This window comes from Octodon degus, unplaced genomic scaffold (genome assembly GCF_000260255.1).
Source record: "Octodon degus isolate 3935 unplaced genomic scaffold, OctDeg1.0 scaffold00093, whole genome shotgun sequence".
NCBI lineage: Eukaryota > Metazoa > Chordata > Mammalia > Rodentia > Octodontidae > Octodon > Octodon degus.
In genome coordinates this window covers 3051330-3057927 of record NW_004524669.1, presented here as the reverse complement: position 1 = coordinate 3057927, position 6598 = coordinate 3051330, and positions in this window count along the sequence as shown.

The following is a 6598-nucleotide window of genomic DNA, read 5'->3' as shown; positions in this document are numbered from 1 at the left end:
TTGAACTCAGGCCCTTGCACTTGCCAGGGAAGCGCTTATTCCACTGAGCCATCTCCCTGGCCCCCCTCCTTAATATTTTTATAAACCACTTAGAAACCCAAAAGATTAGTGGGTCACTTTCCTGTGAGTACCAAGGGACCTCATGGTCAGAAGGTGTACCTTGTCATCCTGGCCATGTGCAGTGTTTAGTGGAGGCACTGTGCTTGCATTTGAGATTTTCTGGTTTGTTTCCAGGACCCGAGTCTTACTGAAGCCATCAGCTGCTTTAACAGGAAGGTATGAATCTAGGTTGTGGCAGATTGTCAGGGTGCTGTTGCATGCGGGATTTCCAAACTCTTTAAATGGTCTTAAAGTTAGATGAACCAGTCTTTGGCATGGAAATGCTTTTGACAATAGGCTGTGAGATCTGGCGAGGGCTCTGAGAAGTCTAGCTCGCATTATCCCACCCCATGCTTTCTGCAGGAAAAGAAGAGGAAGCATCGAGGATGTGAATGTTGGCCTTGTGACTGTGGGGACAGGAACTGCTGCCGGGAACCCCCAGACCGCCCAACCAAGTATCTCTAGTAGAGGTGTTCACCCCCAGCCTGTTTACCAATATCTCGTGGAGGATTTTTATTTCTGTATTCATTAAGGAAGTTGGCCAGTGGTTTTCTTTTGTAGTTGAATCTTTGTCCAATTTTAAGATCAGTAATTCTGGCTTCTTGAAATGAGTTGGAAACGCTGCTTTCCTTTCAGTTTCACTGAAAAGTCTGAGGGGTATTGGTGATGTATTGTCCTGAAAAGTTTCCTAGAATTCAACAGTGAATCCATCAGGTCCTGGGCTATTTTTAGTTTTGTTTTGTTTTGTTTTTTGTTTTTAATATTACTGTCTCAACTTCATTGCTTATTATTGGGTTCTTCAATATTTTTATGTTTTCTTGGTTTAGTTTTGATAATCATAAGCATTGAGGAATCTGTCCATTTCAAGATTTTCCAATTTGTTAGAATACAATTTTTATTCCATCCCTAGTAACTCGTGCCACACTGACCCCGCCCCCAGACATGCTGAGCCATCCATGGAGACCTGGCGTGGTGGAGGACAGCTGTATTCTCAGGGGTGGGGAGGCTGAAAACAGGAGAACACTACGAGTCTGAGTTGCAGTAGTGAGACCCTGTACCAAATATATTTTTTCCATAATTTTATTGATAAATAGCAATGAGACAGTTTCAAACAAATACATTTTTTAATGATATAATTTCTAATAGCAGATACTAAATAAATTCTGGATTTCCACTGTGTATGTTATATTGATAATTGATTGCAATCTAACTGCACTGATCTGAGTTTTCTTGGTAAGTTTGGCTAAGGGTTTATCTGTTTTGTCTATTCTTTTTTAAATTTTTTTGTATTTTAGGGAAGGGTCTACAGGGTGTTCAGGGTCTCACTACTAAATCAGACTCAGTGATCCTCCTGTTTACAGCCTCCCAAGTGCTGGGATTACAGGCAGGCACCACCACGCCCAGTCTCATTGTCTCAGGGAGCCCCCAGGGGCGGGGCCAGCACTGCAGGCCCCAGGATCAAACATCCGGCCCCTGCCTCTACCTAAGCAGGCGCTTTAATCCGCTTAGCTATTTGGCCTGTCCTGGAAAGATATATTAAGTCAGTCCTAAATGACATACAGGATCAGCATAACTCAATCAAATTTCAGCACAACCACAAAGATTAATGGAACAGAACAGAGTCTAGAAATAGAACAAGAACACAGTCTGTAACTTGTTTTTTACAAAAATGTAAAATAGTTTAATGGAAAAAGGATAGCCTTTGTCAACAAACAGTGCTGGAGCAACATATTCACACCCAAAACGATTTGAGCAATTATTTCTTTTTTATAAAAATTAAGTGAAATGAGTCAAAACCTTTATAGAACTATAAAATTTCTATAAGAAAACAGAAGCAAGTCTTTTTTTTTTTTTTTTTTGTGGAACCGAGGATTGAACTCAAGCCCTTGCATTTGCTAGGGAAGTGCTTATTCCACTGAGCCATCTCCCCAGCCCAGAAGCAACTCTTTTGACTTAGGTAAAGTTTTTTTTTTTTAATAAATCATATCAAATCAAAATTTTTAAGTGAATATACAGATATATAATCCAGGGCTGTGGAGATAGCTCAACGGTCTAAGCACCTGCCTGGCAAGCACAAGAACCCAGATTCAATCCCCAGTACCGCATACCGTGCCAGCCCCACACCATGCAGACCACCACAACTGGGTGTGATAATGCACATCTGTAATTCCAGCACACAAGAGGCTGAGAAAGGAAGATAACTAGAAGTCCAAGCTGCATAGCAAACCCTGTATCAAATAATAATAATAATAATAATAATAATAATAATAATATACATTTAAAAAAGTTATACAATCTTACTAAAAAAACCCCACATATTTATGCTTTAAGATATCTCTACCTGGGAGTGTATTTTCTGGAAAATTTGTGAAAAAATAATTGACATCAAATTTTTCATATTTACTTATTTGTACTGTTTTCCACTACATGAGAAATGGTCACAAAAATTTTCAAAGTAGTCTTACACACATAGGGTTTCTCCCCAGGGTGAATTATTTCATGTATTTGACAACAACTGTGTGCAGTGGAGGCTTTCCCAAATTGCTTACATGCATAGGGTTTATCTCCAGTGCGATTTCTTTCATCTCTCGGACAATAATTCTGTTTCCTGAAGGCTTTTCCACACTGCACACATATATAGGGTTTCTCCCCAATGTGACTTCTTTTATGTCTTTGACAGTATTTTCATGTACTGAATGCTTTCCCACGGTATTTACACACACAGTTTCTCCCCTATGTGAGGTTCTTCATTCTCTTTACAAGAACTGTGTGTGCTCAAAGCTGTCCCACATTGCTTACATACATAAGAGTTTCTCCCCAGGGTGATTTCTCTCATGTATTTGACAATAACTATGTGTAGTGAAGGCTTTCCCAAGTTCCTTACATAGGATTTGTTCCCAATGTGATTTCTCTCATGTCTTTGACACTGTGTCTCCTGAAGTTTTTCCCACATTGCTTTTATGTATGGGGTTTCTCTACAGTATGACTTCTTCATGTACTTGACAATGACTGTGTATACTGAAAGCTTTCCTCATTGCTCACATACATATGGATTCCCCCAGCAATTTCTTTCATAAATTTGAACATCATTGGGTTTGATGAAAGTTTCATACTTTTCTTACACACTACATTCTTCTCTCCAGGCTGAGTTGTTTCACTAAAATCAGAGTAGGTTTTCCCACATTACTCATATTGATAAAATGTTTCTCCAACTCTAGTCCTTATGTGCTTCTCAAGTGTGTAAGTTCTTCAACCTTTCTTACATTTTTGCAGCTTCTCTTCAAATCCCAAGTACTTATATGGCTTCAGTCCAGTATGAGCTCTAGTGGGCCAGTTTAATGATAAATGATCAATCAGTGATTTTTCTATTAGCAAAGTTTTCAGCTGGTTTTAAGCCAGTTTGTTTCATGGTCATATTAGTATCTGCCGTCCAAAGGAATATTCCTTCATGTTGAGTCCAAGCAGCATATTGATAGCATTTCTCTATCTCTTTATTTCTTAGACTTGTCCAGCTATTTGTGTTCTTCAATCTGCTGGTTATCCCAGGTTCTTCCTATAGCGGCCATGTGCATAAAAGTTTCCCTCATCACATCTCTGTAAAGCTGCTTTTGGGATGGATTTAGCAATGCCTACTACTCCACAGTGAAGTTAACAGCCACATCTTCAAAGCCTCTGCCTCTACTGTGAGGTGTAAGGGTTTCTCAGGGTCCTTCTCATGCAGCCTGCAGCCAATAGAAGTCACAGAAGTGCATTTGCACCACTTTCAGAAGTACCTCCTGGGTGCCTGGTAGACAAGGTTCAGCAGCCCCTCCAAGGGCAGTCCTGTGCCTTCAGGGTGCACTGTTGGTGTTGTACTGTTCGTAGTGCAAAGGAGTCCAGCTGCCAGGGACATCGGGACCCAGCCCCAAGCTCACTGTTTTTCCGATGTGGGAGTTCACAGCCATACACTCTCCTCTTAGTACTGCTTTCACTGTGGCTCACAGATTTCCATGTGTTGTACCGGCATTAGTGTTTGCTTCTGGGACTGTCTGGTTTCTTCCTTGACTTGTTCTGTGCTGCACTGATTATTCAAAGTACATTGTTTAACTGCCATGTGTTTGCATAATTCCCGTGGGAGTTTTGGAGGGTTTTTTTGCATTGACTTCTGATTTCATTGTGTTATGATCTGATAAAATGCATTGAATAATTGTGATTTATTTGTATTTATTTAAGTATGATCTGTGGGGTAGTACATGGCCTATTTTGGAAAAAAATCCATGTGCTGCTGTGAAGAATATGCATCCTGATGTTTTTGGATATGTACCTCTGTGAAGATCTATTAAGTCAATTTGTTTGAGTATATGATTAAACTCTGATATTTCTGTGTTGATTTTCTTTCTTTGTCTAGTTAATCAGTCTTATTTTGACAGTGGGATATTGAGGTTGTCTGTATAATTGTGTCAGTGTTTATCTGATCTTTTTTTTTTTAAAACAATTGTTTTTATTTTTTATTTTTTTATTTATTTATTTGATTTGATTTGATTTATCTGAGAGAGAGAGAGAGAGTGTGTGTGGTGTGTGTGTGTGTGGCCAGCTCAGCCCACCAGGGGGCGGGGCTGGCTGGCATGTGGTGCTGGGGGATTGAACCGTGGTCCCTGATGCTTTGCTAAGCTTGTTCTAAGTAGGTGCTTTAGACCACTGAGCCATCTCTCCAGCCCCTATCTGATCTTTTTTATGTCTAGTAGTGTTTGCTTTATGAAGTTGGGTGTGCCGGTGTTGGCTGCATATAATGTTTCTAATTATCTCTTCCTGTTGAATTGTTCCCTTAAACAATATGTAGTGACCTCTGCCTGATTAGTTTTGGCTTGAAGTCCTCTTTGTCTGAAAACAGGATAGCTGCTACTGCTTTTATCCAGGTTCCTATTGCAGGGAAAATGTTCCCCATCCTTGGTTTTTTAGTCTGTGAATTACTTTTTCCATTAAATGCATTTCTTGTATTCAGAGTACCATTCTGTACAGTACTCATTCTGCCAAGCTGGATCTTTTGAGTGAGGAATTAAGACCATTCACATTGAAAGTCATTACTGATAGTTTGGACTTATTCTTGTCATTGCATTATTTCTTGTTGCTAATTCCCTTTTTTCCCTCCTTCTGCTTAACTGCTCACCTTGCCTGGTATATTCATTCTATTAAATCTTTTGCTATTATTATCTTTCTTGTTTCTAAGATGTCCTTGGAATGCTGGTTTTGTGATGATAAATTTCTTTTTTTTTTTTTTTTTTTTTTTTTTTTTTTGCGGAGTTGGGGATTGAACTCAGACCCTTGCGCTTGCCAGGGAAGTGCTTATTCCACTGAGCCATCTCCCCGGCCCCTTGAATTTCTTAAGGTAGCTTTTGTCATAGAAAAGACCTTACTTCTCAATCAATTTTGAAATACAATTTTGTAGTCTATATCAGGCTGGGTTGAAAATTGTTTTCTTTTAGGGTTTGGAATACTTCACCCCAAGCTCTTCTGGCCTTTAAGTTTTGTGTTAGGAAGTCTGCTGTCATTCTAACATGTTCACTTCTATAGATAATTCACTGCCTTTTTCCAACAGCTTTTAAGATTCTGTTCTTGTGTTAGACTTCCAGGACTTTGACTGAAGTGTCATGGAGAGCTTCTTTCCCGATTGTGGCTGTTCAGGGTTCTGTGGGCCTCACTTATATCGTGTTAAATTCTTACATGGAAAGTATTCTGTTAATATTTCTACACACATTTGTATCATGTGTTCTCTCTTCGGATTTTTCACTAACCTTAGATTAATCTGGCTAATTTAGGCTTTTGCCTTTGTCTCAAGATCCAGTCACCTTTGTCTATTTGGGAAAGGGAGGCTGTAGTGTGTTTGGCAGCAACCAGTTCTCTAGGAATGGGCCACAGTATTGTGTGTGTTTGTTTGTTTGTTTGTTTGTTTGTTTTTTGCGGAACCAGGGATTGAACTCAGGCCCTTGTGCTTGCCAGGCACCCATTTATTCTACTGAGCCATCTCCCTGGCCTGGCCACAGTATTGTTAATAGCAGAAGGTAGTCCAGATGTGGCATGCAGAGAAAAGCAGTTGACAGCAGCATCTATGGCACTTTGGCAATAGCAACAAAATCAGCAACAGTAATAGCATCATCAGAGACAAACTGAATACCAGCACACCGTAAGAACCTGTAATGTGCTACTCCTAACTACTGAAAAGAGATTTATGACTATAATATAAACATTAAGACAAGTCAAATATTGACATATAGTAAATATCTATTAGATGTAAAAATTGTACCTCCACTAACAATAGAACAGTATTCAAAAGAACTAGCACAGAGTTAACTAAAGAACAGAATTTGAAGTTTTATGGAAGATGAAAAGGTGAGAAAAGTGAAATAAAGAATTCTGTTAAGAGGGGCCAGGGAGATAGCTCAGTGGAATAAGTGCTTGCCTGGCAAGCACAAGGTCCTGAGTTCCATCCTTGGTGACACACACACACACACACACACACACA